This window comes from Felis catus, chromosome C1 (genome assembly GCF_018350175.1).
Source record: "Felis catus isolate Fca126 chromosome C1, F.catus_Fca126_mat1.0, whole genome shotgun sequence".
NCBI lineage: Eukaryota > Metazoa > Chordata > Mammalia > Carnivora > Felidae > Felis > Felis catus.
Window position 1 is genome coordinate 117,844,382 of NC_058375.1, and position 16,872 is coordinate 117,861,253.

General features: G+C 53.0%; 3 long non-coding RNA genes across 3 annotated transcripts; 2 read left to right on the forward strand and 1 right to left on the reverse strand.

Annotated features, from left to right (window-relative positions):
- The first annotated feature begins 738 nt into the window (after window positions 1–738).
- Window positions 739–5,936, forward strand: LOC109502627. Its single transcript, XR_002161352.3, has 2 exons — window positions 739–923; window positions 2,932–5,936. It is a non-coding gene; the product is annotated as an uncharacterized LOC109502627 (long non-coding RNA).
- Window positions 5,937–8,158: 2,222 nt separating this feature from the next.
- On the reverse strand, window positions 8,159–10,377 carry LOC109503136. Its single transcript, XR_002162035.3, has 2 exons — window positions 10,191–10,377; window positions 8,159–9,101 (listed from the first exon to the last, which is right to left on the reverse strand). It is a non-coding gene; the product is annotated as an uncharacterized LOC109503136 (long non-coding RNA).
- Window positions 10,245–15,520, forward strand: LOC123379094. The gene is made up of 4 exons (XR_006583078.1): window positions 10,245–10,646; window positions 11,802–11,996; window positions 12,144–12,344; window positions 13,093–15,520. It is a non-coding gene; the product is annotated as an uncharacterized LOC123379094 (long non-coding RNA).
- The last annotated feature ends 1,352 nt before the right edge of the window (window positions 15,521–16,872 follow it).

Here is a 16,872-nt window from a genome sequence, read left to right on the forward strand (position 1 = left end):
CAGGTTCTTTTCATTTCAAGGAGAGCCCTTTGACATAGGACTTGTCTATCTATTTGTAAAGGAGGACACCAAAGGACATAAGGGCCAAATAGCTCTCCCAAGGTTACGCCACCAGGAAGTGGGAGAATTTGGGTCCCCTCCCAGAGATAACCCCACAATGTGATATGTTATTTCAGAGGCTTTTTTATCTTCTGTTTCGCATACAAGCGTTATTCAGTCCCAACTAACTGAGTGCCTTTTTCCCCCGACTCTGCCTACCCTCTCCCCGAACACTCTCCACACTCTGCTGGCATCTCATTCCAGCTTCCAGACTCGGCTTTCTCTCTCTCTAATCGTAAGTCACCGCCACTTGTGGAGAGCTCATGGCAATATTCTGCAACAGCCTTAAGAGTCGGCTGTCTTCTTCATCCCTGCTTTCCAGATGGGGAAACTGAGGCTCAGAGAGGGGCAGCTGCTGGCCTCTGCCAACAGCCAGTAAGGGAGTGGCCAGGACACCGCGCCGGCTCTGCCGGGGACAGCGTCCACAGAAGGCCTGGGGACAGGCCACAGGGGTTGTATCCAGGTGAAGGTCAGGCCTCCCAAAACGCCCCGTCTGGCCCCTTCTCTCCTCCCCCACGCTCGGCCCTGCAAATTGGCTTTGACCTTTCTCGCCCCTGCCTTTGAGCTTCTCCGCATTCAACGGGAAACCACAAAGGGAGAAAGAGGGCGGGCTCGAGGGAGGGGCTCCTCCCGCCCGGGCCCCGGGGCCACGCCCCCGCAGGCGCACGAGGCCTCCAGGATCTGTTTGCACAGTTGGGGCGCTTGCCTCCGCACCCCACCTCCGGAAGAAAAGCACCACGAGGTCATCTGTTTACTCTGGGATTAGCGGCTCCCAGCGGGAGCTCTTTTCCTCGGAGATGAAAAGAAAGCGGACAATCTGTCAGGTAAACAGGCGACATTGTTCCCCACGATGTCAGGGCCCCTTTGTGGGCCGGCCTTTGAGGTCAGTGGCTCCCTCTTGCAGGGAGAGCGCTTACTCAAAGGAAATGAGAGGCCCTGGCTGTCGCGCAGGTCCCCTGCTGCAGTTTAAGTGGGGACAAAGGGCTCGGACAATAGGTGACTTTCCTACATAGCCCTCTCCGCCCTTGCCTCTCCCGGTGGGTCGCTTGATGAGCCCAACAAGCCGGGCGTGGAGCCATTGTCACAGATGGAGAAACTGAGGCTGACGGCAGCTTCTCCCAAAACAGAAGAGTGCTCCTGGCATTCCGGGAGGTGGTGGCTGGAAGTAAAGCAGGACCTCACTCTTCAGAGGGGGGAAGCGGGGAGCAAGAGAATTGGTGGCACGTGATTTCTAGCCTAGGTGCCTCTCTGGTGGATGGGTGGGGGGCACTTGGGAGCCATAACTGTCCCCACCAACAAACTGTTCAGTTTTACGGATCCTTGGACTACTTCAACAGCGACCGGGGTCGTGGTTGTGCCTGGTCCCTCTGCCATGTGTGTGACAAAGTATCATCTTTGGAAGAGGGAAAGTGCGGAGACCCCAGTCACAAGCGTGTGTGTGCCTGGGAGTCAGGATGCCTGAGTTCGAGACGGGCTCTGGCCCCCATTTGCTCTGTGGCCTCAGGAAAGCCACTTGCCCTCTCTGGGCTGCAGTTTTGTTGTCCATCAAACAAGACATAAGGTGCTCTCCGGGGGCCCTTCCCCTCGGACAGCAGGGACGTCTGGGGAGACCACAGGCCTCCATTTAGGAGAAGCAAACGGAGGAGGGTGAACAGCCCTTCCTGGAAGGAGGGGGCTGTTTGAACCCCATGCCCACCTCTGACGTGGGAGCCGCAGTGGCAATGCTCCAGGCAGGGTCCGGCCAGGGGAAGAGAGCACTGTCGTGAGGTGCTAAGACCACAGGCCTAAGGACACTCTGACCGGATCCAGTGCCGAGCCTGTCACTCACTCACTCACTCGCTCACCAGAAGCCCAACATCAGGCAAGTGACTCAGCATCCCAGCCTATGAAGTGGCACCCATGGGGCCTCCCCACCCCCAGCCCTGCCCTGCCTGGGTCTCCTGGATGGAGAGGTCCCGGGTGAGCAGGAACCGCGGCTGTCCCTGATGCTGCCGCTACCATTAGGTTCTGTCCACCTTCAGGCCTCCCTCTCCCAGACGCTCCCGCCATTGGCCTGCCCCAGGAGGAGACTCGTCCTCCGTGCTGTCCAGACGCCAGCCTGCAGGGGACAGGACCGCAGCATAGAATCATCTAATTATTCTCCTAAAGTACAGGAAGAGCTGAAAGAAGGCCGGGTGGAAAAGGGCCCAGGGCACTGGCCTGATGGAGCAGGCATCTACCAACCACAAAACTGCCTCTGGGAGGAACCCAGGCATCACCTGGACCTCGGTGGGTCTCTTGAGGGCACCTGCGGACCAGACATGTGTCCAGGCACCAGCTCTCAAGTGACCCTGAGCCTAATATTCGCCAGCAGGAGGGAAACCGGAGGCCAGAATGTTCTCACCTACTATTCCAGGATCTGGAGCCAGTCCCTGGAGACCCGGAGGGAGAGGGGGTACCAGGACGGAGCTCAGCCTCTCTTCTGAGGCTTCCCAGGACTGAGTGAGGGCTAGCTCACGGGGCTGTCCCTTCTAGGTCCCCAGCAGAGCTGTGTATGAGGTCTGTGGCCCTGGGCAAGTGACTTGCTTTCTCTGAGGCTCATCTCACCATATAGATGGGCATTGGAGGGAATGGGCCTTTTGCTTGAGGAGACCCAGGCCTTCCATCCACCCTTCTCTGCTTCTTAACTCCTAGAAACAAGGTCAAGACCAGCCCCCAATGACCAGGGTTTTCGGGAATCCTAATATTTTGGCGGGGACTCAGACGCAGGTGCCAGAGAAGGAGTTTCTAGCTGGGCCCAGAGATACACTGCAAACACCATTCATTCCTCACTTTCCTTTTTCTCTTTTAAAGGTTGCCCTCGGCATCTGTTTTTAATTGGAATCAACTGGATAAACGTGGTCCAAAGACTTTTCTGTGACGTGGATCCCCCTGGACCCTGCTCCCACATTGGTGCCTACCACCTTACGAGGCAGCTAATCCCATCGGCTGATATTTCTGATTTCTAGAAAGTGCTGCACCTAACCAGACATTTGCCCATCTTCCTGTAGCTTCTACCTGTGAGCCATATTCTGGCCACCCAGCTCTGTGCGTCCCCTGTGCCTGGGAGGGAAGGGTCCGGTCAGACCAACTGGGGTTTGCATGCTAGTATCTCCACTTACCAGCTGAGTGACCCTGCCCACGTGATTTAACCTTCCTGTGCCTCAGTTCCCTCATCTGTAAAGTGGGGTAAGAGTCACTGCAGAGGACTGTTATGGGACACGGCTGAGACGATAGCAGGAAAGCTTTTAGCTCAGGGCCCAGCACCACAGTAATTATTTGCCATTACGACTGTTATTTCTTCATTCGTATCTGCAGCGCCCTGGAAATAACTGAGGGCTCCCCTCAAAACACCCTCACCTCGCTACCGACTCATCTTCCTCAGACCGAACGTACGCAGCCCTTCCACACGGTTATCACCCCGTGGCTGGGTCTTAAGACTCCGACACCCAGGCCAGCTTCACCCAAATCCCCAAAGGGGAAAACTTGGAGAAGGAGCAGGCCTCTTCTGATTTTTAAAGACTAACCAGTAGAAATGGGAGAAGCTTGAGCACAGCAAAGGGTAAAACCAGAACCAGTAATTACCCATCCCAGGGAGGCCGAGCTCAGCTCAGAATAATGAACTGTTGTCCTTGCTGAGATTAGAGCTGTCCAAAGGTGGGAAGAGCTGTCTCTGGAGGGAGTGAGCTCCCCATCCCTGGGGGTATTCAAGGTGGATGACCATCTACCAGAGATGCTATAGAAGAGATTCCCGCGCTGAGTGGGAAATTGAAGTAAATGACATCAAATACAAGTTCATCACGATGAAGAAACAAGAAATGCCTCCTTTATTCGTTCAGCCAGTGTTGACTGTTGAGCACCTAGCTATGACTGCCTCCGTGCTGGCTACTCTCCTGGGTGCGCTGTTCACACTAAGAGAAGGACCTTAAATCGGGAAGCACTTCATGAAAACGGGGTTACCTTGAAGGTGCTCCTTGCCTCCACTTTTGCATCTGTAAGATGGGTGGGGCTGTCACAGCGCTTACCTCCCAGGCCCCGCCTCCAGACACCCTAGTGGCCTGGAACCGTCCTCGTTGTTAGTATCGTCAGGATGATGACTGCTCCCCAAATCCAGGGAAGGTTTTCCTTTTTCTCGCAGAAGACTCAAACCGTTTGGTATGTATTAAATCAGGTCCCAAAAATCCGGCCCAGCCAAGAGCCTCACCCAGGGCAGCCGGGACTGGCTGGGACTGGAACTGGAGAACGACATCACACCAGTTCTTGGACCACATCCAAAGCCAGCCGCGCGGCAGAGACATGAGGTTTGCTGAACGTACATTATTTGCTACCATCATTTCTCAGGAATGGTATCCAAGGGCCAAACAAAGCCATTTTTCTCTGAAGCGGCTTAATTGCTTTGTAGGGGAAAGGGTGGTTCTAACTCTGAATCCAACTGGGCACTTCAAACTCATAAGCCCCTCAGGAAATCTGATGTCAGCTGATTGCTTGCTCCTTCTTCCTCGTATTTCAGGTCACGTGGTCCTCACCTGCTGCCTGAACTGGGCCCAATAGGGGTCACAGCCAAGAGGACTTAGATCAGATCTGGCTCTGCGTGTGGTCCTTGGGGTCAGGTAATGGGCCGGCACTCGGACTTCTGGTGAGGTTTTGGGTCCTTCTAAGACAAGGCCAGAGGAGCTTGGGCTCCAAAGTCAGGCCACTGGGCTCCTGGTCCTGGCCCTGCCACTCACCACCTACCTGCGTGACCTTATGCAGATTACTTAGCTTCCCCAAGCCTCTATTTCCTCGTCTGTGAATTGGCACCAATAAGTGCTACCTTTGAAGAACTGGGAAGACTCAGTGAGACCACCCCGAAGGCCCGGAGCACAGAAGACCCACAGAACTGCCACTCCCCTTCCCAGAGTTTCATAAAGCAGTGTTGTGCTTTCCACCTGCTGGATGCTGTTCTGTGTGTGTCGGGAAATGCGGGAGCATGAACACGCCCCAAGAGGACCCAGGAGAAAGGAGCAGGACCGAACTGAAGGCTAGAGCCTGGGGAAGCCGGTTTGGGGGGAAGGAGGAAGAAGGAGCTTCGCTGCTGTGCACTTGGCCTTTCAAGAGTTTTTAAGAACCTTCCAGAGACTGCAGGGGGAGAATCTGAACTCTTGCCTGAGGAGAAGGCTCAGAATGAGTGGCCAAAAGAGTGGGCAAGTGAATCACCGAAGATGTATGCCACCGAGGATGGGCAGAGACTGCCTGGGAGACCCAGCAAGGTTTGGGGCCCTACATGAGGACTGATCAGGACCAACTGTGATCAGCTCAGAGGTTCACTGTAAACAAGGGAGCCCCAGCCCATGCCCCTGCGAGCTTGGGACTCCGAGGCAAATTCCGTAGTCCGTCCTTGGTGAGTACCAGCATTACCTGGAGAACCAGTACAAACAAATACAGCAGACCAAGCCTCCTGCTTCTGGAAAGATGGGAGTAGATGCACTTTCCCCTGTTCCACCTTCTAAGTTCCACTAAAAACCTTGAACATCACATATAAAACAAACACAAGAGGACTCTGAAAAGCGGAGAGAAGGCCCACTGGCTGGGGGATTGGGACCCGAAGAGCCACACAGTGGTGAATTGGCTGCGTTTTATTTTTCTTATTTTTTCTTTTGCTTCATATACACCAGATTTGGACCAAAAGAGTTAACCACCCAGAAACACCAACAGACACGAACAAACAAAAGATTGTCCCCACAAAAGCCTGCTCTCTGTAACCACAAGATCAAGAAAGGGGCAGTCTGGCAAGACAAAACCTTTTTTTGTTTTTTTTTTTTTTTTAACTGCAGTGAAATCTACATAACCAAAAATTTACCGTCTTAACCATTTTTTTACAGTTTGATGGCATGAAGCGTGTTCTCACTGCTGGGCAAACCCCACTACCATCTTTCCCCAGAGCCCTTTTCATCTTGCAAAACTGGAACGCTGTCCCCACTAAACAGCTCCTCATTCCTACCTACAGCTGTCAAATTCAGAGAGACAGAACATGGGACCACTATCGTCCCATGTTCTGTCTCTCTGAATTTGACAGCTGTAGGTACCTCGCATAAATGGAATCATACGGTATTTGTCTTTTTGTGACCGGTTTATTTCACGTGGCATAACATCCTCAGGGGTCACCCGTGTGGTCGCAGGTGTCAAAACTGCCTTGCGTTTTAAGGCTGAATACTGTCCCGTTGTGTGTGTGTGTGTGTGTGTGTGTGTGTGTGTGTGTGTGTGTATACACCACATTTTATCTATGCATCTATCAGTGGACACGCGGGGTGCACCCACATTTTGGCTATTGTGAAGAATGCTGCTACGAATATAGGTGTACAAAGATCTCTTCAAGACCCTGCTTTCCGTTCTATACGTATACGCCCAGAAGTGACATTGCTGGATTGTAGGATAATTCCACTTTTAATTTTTTGAGAAGATCCTCTGCAGCATTTTACATGCCCACCGGCAAAGCACAAGGTTCCAGTTTCTCTACACCCTCGCCAATGCTTATTTTCTGTTTCTGTTCTGGTTTTTTTTGTGTTGTTTTGTTTTGTTTCTTGTCTCTTTTAAATAGCAGTTGTCCCGGGGCGCCGGGGTGGTTCCGTCAGTTAAGCCTCTGACTTCAGCTCAAGTCATGCTGTCACGGTTTATGAGTTCGAGCCCCGCGTCAGGCTCTGTGCTGACAGCTCAGAGCCTGGAGCCTGCTTCGGTTTCTCTCTCTGCTCCTCCCCTGCTCACACTCTGGTCTCTCTCTAAAAAATAAATAAACATTAAAAAAATGGGGCGCCTGGGTGGCGCAGTCGGTTAAGCGTCCGACTTCAGCCAGGTCACGATCTCACGGTCCGTGAGTTCGAGCCCCACGTCGGGCTCTGGGCTGATGGCTCGGAGCCTGGAGCCTGTTTCCGATTCGGTGTCTCCCTCTCTCTCTGCCCCTCCCCCGTTCATGCTCTGTCTCTCTCTGTCCCAAAAATAAATAAACGTTGAAAAAAAAAAAAAAAGTAAGTAAATAGCAGTTGTCCTAATAGGTGTGAGATGGTATCTCATTGTGGTTTTGATTTGCATTTCCCTACTGATTAGTGATGTTGAGCTTATCTCTATTGGCCACTTGTATGTCTTCTTTGGAAATATGCCTGTGCAAATCCCTTTCCCATTTTTAAATCAGGTTGTTTGTTCTTGTTGAGTTGCAGGAATTTTTTATGTATTCTGGATGTTAACCCCTTATCACATACATGACTTGTAACTATCTTGTCCCATCCTGTGGGGGTGCCTCTGTGGCTCTGTTGATTGTGCCCTTTGATGCACAGTGTTTCATTTCAGTGAATTCTAGTTTTATCTATTTTCTCTTTTGTTGCCTGTGCTTCTGGTGTCCTATCTGGGAAACCATTGATAAATCCAATGTCCTGAAGATTCCCCACTGTTTTCCTCTAAGAGTTTTATAGTTTCAGTTCTTATATTTAGGTCTTTGGTATCCATTTGGATTTAATTTCTACATATGATGTAAGATTCCAACTTTGCTCATATATAGATATAGATATAGATATAGATATAGATATAGATATAGATATAGATGTCCAGCTTTCCCAACACCACTTGGTGAAAACCATTTATTCTCCATTGAATGGCACCCCTGCTGAAAATCATATGACCATGTATTTGAGGATGCCTTAAGACAGAAAACTTTTAGTCAGGAACCACCCAGTCAAATGCCACAGGGAGAAAAAAATGGCCTCGCTCCCCCCCCCCACCCCCCGCCACCAAAAGCCACTTGGAAGCCTAGATTCCCACTCAGGCTGTGGTGTGGAACCGCATTACCTTACTGGGTGATGCCAGAGGGAAGCCAGGACTTTTATTCCCCCCTTGACATATCCTCCTCTTTTTTTAAAAAGATTTTCTTAAGTAATCTCTACACCCAGCATGGGACTCACACTCACAACCTGGAGATCAACAGTTAATGTTCTATCCACTGAGCCAGCCAGGCAGCCCTCCTCCCCCACCACCAACACTTTTCAAGATTTTTTTAAAACACTTCCCCTTTGGCTCATGGATTACTTTTTTTAATTTCTAGTTTGATTCCACTGGGGTCAGAGAAAACACTCTGTAGGATTTGAGTTATTTTACAATTGTTGAGGGTTTTTTTTTATGGTCCACGATATGATCTATATTGATATATGTTCTGTGGGCACTGGAGTGTTATTCTGTTGTCGCTGGGTGGAGTGTTTGGTCAATTGGATCCTGGTGTCTGATGTTATTCTGAGCCTGGTGTTGAGTTACTCTGTATCCTTGCTGATTTGCTGTCTCGTGGTCAACTGAGAAGTGTGTTGAACTCTACAGCTACATTTGTAGATTTATCCACTTCCCCTTTCAGCCCTGCCATTCTTCACTTCACATATTTTGCAGTGCTGCTGTTTGGTGCATCCACATTTGGGTTTGCTAGGGCTTCTTAATGGATTGACCTTTATCATTACATAGTGTCCCTTCTTGTCTCCAATCACTTTCTTTGCTCTGAAGTCTACTTTGATATTCACATAGCCACTTCCATTTTCCTTTGATTAATGATTTCATGATTCATCCTTTTCATCCTTTTATTTTCAACTTACCTATATCACTATATTCGGAGGGGATTTCTTACAGACAACTCATGGTCGGGTTCTGTTTTATAGTCAACTCTGCCCATCTCTGTCAGTTAATTGGTATATTTAGATCTTTTACGTTTAATGTAGTTGTTGATACTTAGAGTATAAGTCTGCCATTTTGTTTTTTGTTTTCTGTTTGTACTCTGTTGCTGTTGCTTTTTTTTTTCTGTTATCTTTTTCCTTCCTTCCTGTGGGTTACTTGAACATTTTTAAAATTCCATTTGACGTATCTGTAGTGATTTTGAGTATTTCTTTTTGTATAGCATTTTTCATGGTTGCTCTGAAGAGATGGGGTCCATAGAGGCAGTTATGGGAGCTTCCCTAAGGAGGTGTCATGTCAACAGAGACCTGAAGGATGAACAGGAGTTAGCTGGATAATGTTGGGAGAGCACAAAAAGTTCACTCCAGGGAAAGGGAACAGCATGTGCAAATGCCTGGAGACAAGATTGCTCCCTCTGGGGAAAGCCAGCCACCATGTTGTAAGGTCACTCAAGCAGCCCTATGAGAGGCCCATGTGATGAGAATGGAAACTTCCTGCCCTGTCTCTCTCTTCCCTTCATGACAGAGTAGCTACACCCCAGCTATCCACTTCCTCACCTTTCACTCGCTTCGCAAACCACTTGGCTTGGTTTCTTCCTATTCCCACACCCAATCCACCAAAATGGCTCTGGCCAAGGCCCCCTGTGACCCTCTGGTTTCTAGTCCTGTTAGGCACTTCATAATCTTCATTTACTTTAAGCCCCTTCAGTGGCCTCCAACATGGCACTCCCACCTCTACTCACTGGAGACCCCTCCCCTTATTCCATGAGGCCTCCAGTGCTCAGGCTTTCCCCAGGCCCATCAGCACCCAGCCCTTCAGCCACCCTTCCTTCTCTGGTCTGTGCCTGTTCTGGGGCAACTTTGATGCTCAACACCTCAAGGCCATACGCCGGCTCTGTCCTCACTCCTCAGCTCCAGACCTGCACACCACCTGACCCCTGGATGGCCCTCAATGGCCCTCCTTCAGACTCCTGAACTTGTTGTCATCCCCCGAGATCTGCCTCACTTCTTGGCTCCCAGGCTTGCTCAGTGGTGTCCCCTGGTTACTCTGCTGCCCCAAGCAGGAGTAGAGGCATCAGCACTGACCCCCTCTTCCTCTTTACTCCCCAAGTCCAAATCACCAAGCCCTGTCACCTTCCTTTACCCCTCGATTTCTCTTGGCTCCTTTTTTCTCTACCTGCACGTACCCTTGCCCCTGGATCAGGCCTGTAGGTCTCCCACCTGGATCCTCTTACTTGCTGTCTCTGCCTGCCTCCTTGTACTTATCCAGATCCCAGTCCATCCCACACATCCCAGAGTGCCCTTTGTGAAGCTGCACTGTGCCCCACCTCTGCTTGACAATGCCCCCCCCCCACTCAGAGCTCCCCAGGGCTTTAGTTTTGAGCCCATTCTCCTCACCTGGCCCACAAGCACCTGCCTGACCAAGGCCTGCCTCCTCTCCACCTCACCTGGACCACACCCCCTCCCTCAGCCATTGTGCTCTTCTAACACTGTCTCTGTTATTGCATAACAAATTCCCACCAAACGTGGTAGCTAAAACAACAATAAACATTTATGACCTCACATGGTTTCTGAGGGACAGGAATTCAGGAGTGGCTAGGCTAGGCTGCTCTGGCTCAGGTCCTTTCATTAGCTCCAGTCCAGATGTCAGCAGGACTGCAGTCAGCTGAGGGTGTGAGTGGGACTGGAGGTTCCACATCCAATATGGCTCCCTCACGGGGAAGGCAGGGAAGGAGACGGTGGCGGCTTAGCCCTGGGCACAGGTCCCAGGGGGCTGGCTTCCCAGCGACAGGCTGGATTCCGCACCCTGACGACATCCTCTGCTTTGGGGAGGACCTAGCAGCTACTTGGGAAGTAAGAGTCAGGGGAAGGGGGCTCCCCCTCTTCTTGGTGGGGGGGTGGTGCTTCCAGGCTGCTCTCCACCCAGAGTCTCACCTTTGACCACACAGACATCTCCACAGCCTTTTAGTGCCACCATTAGGAAGCCACCAGGGCACAGGGGATCATTTCCAGCCCAAGGCCAGCCACCATACCCTAGACCCCATTCTCCCTATCTTCCCCTGTGGCCTTAGGCCAGTCCCCTGCCCTCTGTGGATTCCTGGAAGGGTTGGACCAATGATCCAAACTTTTCCATTGGTTCCAAAATGTAACTGTAGAAAGGGACCTTTCCTTCCCTACCCTTCCGCCAGCCAGGGCCAGGCCCATCTGAGCTCTGCCGAGCAGCCCTGTTTTCCCCTGAAACACCACGTCTCCCCACATCTCATTCTTCACCTCCTTATCCCCCAGAGGCCAGGAACATGCCATTCAGATCCCTGCTGCCAATGCAGTCAGGCGGGCCACTCCCCTGATGGCCGCAGGTTGAGCCTAGCACAGTCCCAAGACGCTCTGGTGAAGCCTGGAGTCATTTCCCTGCTGGCCCCAGAGACGTCACACATTCCAGAACAAGGCAGATTCTAAGAAAGAGGAGCTGTTGTTTGCCGGTGCATCATCCCATAGCTTCCCATCCAGTCTCTTTGGTGACACCATGTTGGCAGGGATGGCAAAGGCAGGGTGGGTCCGAGCACCCTCTACATGCCTGCAGGGCCTCCGCCTGCCTCCCACCACCTCACTTGCTCAGAGCATGCCCCCTCAGTTCCTCCGCTTGGACCCTCATCGAAGTTCCTTGTCCCATCTCTGCGGGTTTGCCAGGATCTATGCCAGGTTTAGATACATCCCCTGTGCTCCCCCGGCAGCCCAGCATCTTCCCCAAGACCCCCCAGCCTCTGGCTCTGCCTCTCTCTCCACCTGGCCCCAAATCCAGCCCCTGGACGATCTGTTGGGCTCACGTCTTCTGCACCTTTCCTTGGATGCCAGATACTGGGGTCCCACCTCCCCTTCCAGCCTCTAATCAGCGTCCGCCCCACATCCACACAGGCACGAAGTATCCCCAGGGCACCCACGGGACGGAAAACTGCTGCAAACCCGTGTTCAGACCCCTAGAACCGAAATAAGCGTTACTGTATTTTACAGAGGAGGAAACTCAGTACTTTATAGGCTGGAAATTAAAAAACCAAGATACCAGCTGGAATATACTCACGCAAGGGGAACCGTGAGAGGAGAGATCATCCTGGCCCATTTGGTGGGCTGAATGGAGTGACCTGTGCTAGGAACCCCCTTGACACCTCGGGGGCCTCTTCAGACTGAGAGCGGCGTCCTGACAGGACAGTGAGTGGCAGAGGGACTGGGGGCTCCACACTTGTTCCCTCTAAACCTGGAGGGGCGAGGACGGAGGGGGGGGCATGGCCAGTGTGCATGGACGTGTCTGAATGAGGGCATCAGGGGTGTGAAGAAGTCCTGCTGTCTCCCTCCCAGAACCCACACCTGGGAGGTGAAGCACTGATCTCAGGTCGCACCGACTCACACGGCAACACTCATTCATCACCCTGCGAGCTGATTTCAGGGCACCACTTACGGATCTCAGAGTCCAATTCCAGACCCTTCAACCCAACGTTCCCATGGGGGAGGGCTCTGCTAGGAGCCACGCCTGTCCGGGTTGCCAGACGCATTTGGCAGGTGAGTGAACTGTAGCTCAGAGATGCTGGGAAACTTGCCTAGGGCCACAGAGCTGTTAATGGGCAGAGCTGCCCGACCCCAAAGCCCTTGCCCTTCCCAGAGCACCCGTGGCCTTGGTGGGGCCTGCTCTCGCCTGCCGCCATCAGGCTCCTGGCCTCACATACAGCGTCCACCACCCTGCCTGCCTTGCCAAGCCTCCCCCTGCGTTTCCCAGTCATCCCAGCCTTCAAGGCCACCTCCTCCAGGAAGCTCTCCCTGCCATGCGTAACACATATCAGACACTGACCCCCGACACACACATAATCTACCCCTGGAGCACACACAGTCTTAACTATCTGCCAAGGCTTCCTCTGATTGAAGTATTCCCCTGAACTCTACTTACCGCCTGCACCAACAATGGGCACATAGCAGATGTTCCACGAATATTCTTTTAACTTGAATTAAATGTAGCCCCTTTCTTCTGCTATCTTCCTGCACCAGGGACTTCAGACTGAAGCCAGGGCAGATGTGGGGACAGGGAGTCAGTTTGGGGCTGCTGTCCCTTCCCTGGTAGATACACATGAGCAGGGAGCCAGGGCCGTCTTGTCCAGGAGGCCCAGGGGGCTAGGGATGGGACCCAGGGGGCTGAGGCCAGGGGAGGGGCGTCACATCCAAGGAGCAGGGCGGGAAGTCCCATCCACAGGTAGTGTTCTGGAAAGTCTACCCTAGCTGGTCCCACTACCTCCCAAACCTTACCTTTATCCTTTAGACAGAGTACCTACAATTCCACTGTTGTTACCGAGGCGAATAAGAATTTATTGATCCTGGCAGCTTTGACAGTCTCAAGAGTCCTGCAAGCTCTGAATGTCACCTCTTCCGGGAAGCAGACCCTAATTCCCAAGGCGCTGGCCTCCCCCTCCCCCACAGCCTCCTGTACATGCCTTCTTTCACATACTGGTCTGCAATGTGTCTCACTCCCCACTCGGGGCCCTCAGGATGGCATCTGGGCCTCAGTAAACACTAAATATTGTGGCATCAACATCGCCACTCCAGGACACTCGGAGGCTTCAGGGAAGATGAGGCTGGGAGCCAGTGGAGGATGGGCGGCCAGTGCTCTCAGCAATCCTCACCCTGCCTCGAGGCCCTGGGCAGGCCGCTTGCTCACGAGGGACTCCGTGTCCTCCGGACCTCAGCCTGGGCACGGGGCTGTGCTCATCAGGGTCGCACGTGGGTGGACCCCGGCTGTGGGAGGGCCCAGCACGGCACCCAGAGCACCTGCCCTGGGTGCGTACACAGGCAGGAAGCAGGAGTTGAAACCTGCCAGCTGGGTCTTCATGACCAACCCCGGGCAGTTTCTGCTCGGGGCACTTCATAGCTTGGGATTCTAGCCCGTCGATGGCTCAAAGGCAGAGTTCTGGGTGGTTCTGTTTCCAGGCCAGGAGCCACCCCACCCCGCCCCCCGCCCCCAGCCTCCAGCTTGGGAGTTCCTAGACATCAGTGCCCCACCTGGGCCATTGCACCTGCTCCCAGCATAGCCCTGGAGAGCTCAGCAAAGGCTGGGCCGGTGCTTTCCATGAACCACGAAAGTTTTTAGCTGATGACCGGAGTGATTTGTATCCATTATGGGAACATTGGGAAACACATAACAGCAAAAAATAAAATAATTGAAAATAAACGTCACCTATAATCCCAATTCCACCAGCTACGAATGTACATTTCTTCCATTCCGGAAAACTTCCTTCCAGGCTTTTCTATGCCTCTATGCTTAAAAAAAAAAAAAAATGTGGATTCTGTTGAGCCCTGTTTCATACCTGCTGAGCTGGCATGGCTCTACAGGCTATTATGTCTCCAAACCATTAAAACTCCTCACGTTTGCTAACAACACCCCGGGCACAGCCATGCCACATCCCCTGATTTAGGGAACCCCTATTGTTGGGCACTGGGGTTGTTTCTAATTTTTCTTTATTTTACCCAATCCTCCACGACGACCCTTGTGGCCATATTTTCATGACCTTCCTCAGAGCAGATTAAGACTTTAGAGGCCCCTGAGTGAGCCCTGGCAACATTTGGTGCACTCCGCCTGCCCCTCCCCCCACCCCACAAGATGCAATATTAAATACAAGCAATAAAATAAGGATAAGGACATCTGGCAAAGTTCTGGTGTTGCCCTGATGCATTATGCCTCGTTTGAAGTATTGAATTCACTTTTAAATTTATATTTTGCTCATTTGGAAGGGGATACACCTGCTTTGCTGGCACCCCCCAGCACGGATTGGGGGCTCCCGACGGCACTTACGACTCTTACCTTACAGTAATTTTTAGGGAGAGAAATATCAGGGTTAAGGGTTCTCCGTATGTGAGGCTTTTCGGTCCATGTGTCTGTCCTCGCCCACCGTGGAATCCATGACCTGTCACACACCTGCACTCAGCTCTCTGGTGAATGACTGATGATTGCCAAATGCCCCCCAACCCCCTCACCCCCCTCATAAACTGTGCTGTTGGAGCTGGTATGTGATTAAATGGATACACGACACGTAGGACCATCTTGGAAGCAGACATCTTGGGCCCTCAGGTGGGTCTGAGTCCAGAAGGTTTGGGGTAAGGACAGAATGTCCCCGTCCCTGTGACTGGAGGACAATGCTCAGAGAGCCCCAGGCTATGGGGCTCAGAGGCTAGGGAGTGGAGCCTCCACACCTCAAGGCAAAACTGGCCCGGCTGCTGACTGAAGCTTCTCTCTGGACTTCACTTTCCTCACTTATAAAATGGGTGTGACAAAATATTTGACACCTCCGTTGTGGCTCCTTATTGACCCTGGGTATGACCCCACCTGTTCCTGTGACACTTAGAGCACTCCAGTAACTGGGGCACCTTCACAAGGCCGTCAGCCCTGTGTCCCGCCCCGCCAAGAGCCCACATCCAGGGTCCCGCCCAAAAGTGCTCTCCCTTCCTTGTCAGGGCCCACGTCTAGCAGGTCTTTCCCAGTCTGCCCGTTGGAATCCCACCCATGCTTGCACATCATTCCCTCTGCAGCCTGGAGACTTCCTGAAGGTCCTCCCTCCCAGGCACCAGGTTTGGGTCCCGGCCACGGCTCCTGCGACGGCACCCCTGGGAAGTACGCAGGGCTGTCCCTCACTGGCCTGTGACTTCTTTGGGAGCATGGCCACGGCCTCGACCCCAGGCCGGCCCAGCACAGTGCTCGGAGGAAGACTCTGTGACTGAATGACAGGAATGATGGATGGGGACGGGTGTAGACGCTGGTTTTCCTGTGTTCTCTCCCCAGACCATCACAGGGACACAAAACTGGAAGCACAGAGATGCGCTCAGGACTGGAGACTCAAGGACAGAGGGCTCCTGGGCATGAAGCATGGTGGAGCTCCCCGAGTGGGCAAAGCCATCACCAGGCCCCGCCCAGCACTACGCCTGCAGCGCCCTGCTCGGGCCCAGCCCTCCCTGCCCCCTGAGCACTGGGCCTGTGTCCCTCTCGGAACAGCTCCTTCCTTCAGGTGAACACTTCCCCACAGCAGTCTCTGCCCATGTGATCACCCTGCTGGCCCCGCCACCCCCCCCCCCCCACTGCAAGCCGCCGCCCCCCTCCCCCTGCAGCCCCTGGCTCTGCACCTACACCCTGCAGCATTCAGCAGGTTTCTCATGAAGGGATCCTTTAAAGGCAGCCCCGTTTCCTCTTCTTCGGGGAAGCCAGACTTGACTGCTTCAGCCTGCAGAGACGTCTTCCTCCTCCAGGCCCTCCGAGCACCTATTCCTTGTGCCACACTCGTGTGACGTGACGAGTTTGGGGTGTCTTTAACAAATCTTTTCTCTGAGGAATGCCTGTATGATTCGAACAATAGGACTGGACAGAAGTGGACTTTGAACTGTGATGCGGGTCCCTCACAGCCTTGGGCCAGGAAGTGGGGGGCTCTGGGCCACAACGACCAAGCCTCCGTCCCCAAGCAAGCGCCCTGTTGCTTGGCCCCTCCCTGACTTCAGACGAGGTGGCTCTGTGCAGCTGAGGCTGCCCCCGAGGAAGCCAACTCTGGAGCCGTCTGCTGGCCAGGCTCCCTGCATCTGGACAGCAAGTCCTTCTTCACAGGGGAGCAGGGAGCCGGGTGGGGGTGGGGGCGGGGGGCAGGGATGTTAGCTTCACCACCACGACAAACAGGAAATGAAACTTTAAAAACAAACATGGGACAATTCAGGGATTGCTAAACTAGGGCCCACAGGCCAAATCCGGCCCTCTGCCTGTGTTGGAAATGAAGTTTTACTGGGACATAGTCTCCCTCACTCTTTTCAGTCTCTGTCTGCTGCCTATGGCTGCTCTGGGATTACAACAGCAGAGCTGGGCCGTCACAACAGAGATGCACGGACCACAAAGACTAAGGTATTCACAAGCCGCCCCTCTGCGGACACAGGGTGCTACCCCCGCTCTAGGTGACACTTTGGGGGAATGGAAGCCTAGCTCACGGTGACTTCTTTGGGAAGTCACACATCCCAGGACACACAGTCACACCCGCGTGCACACGTGCACACGAACACACACACCTGCACCCCA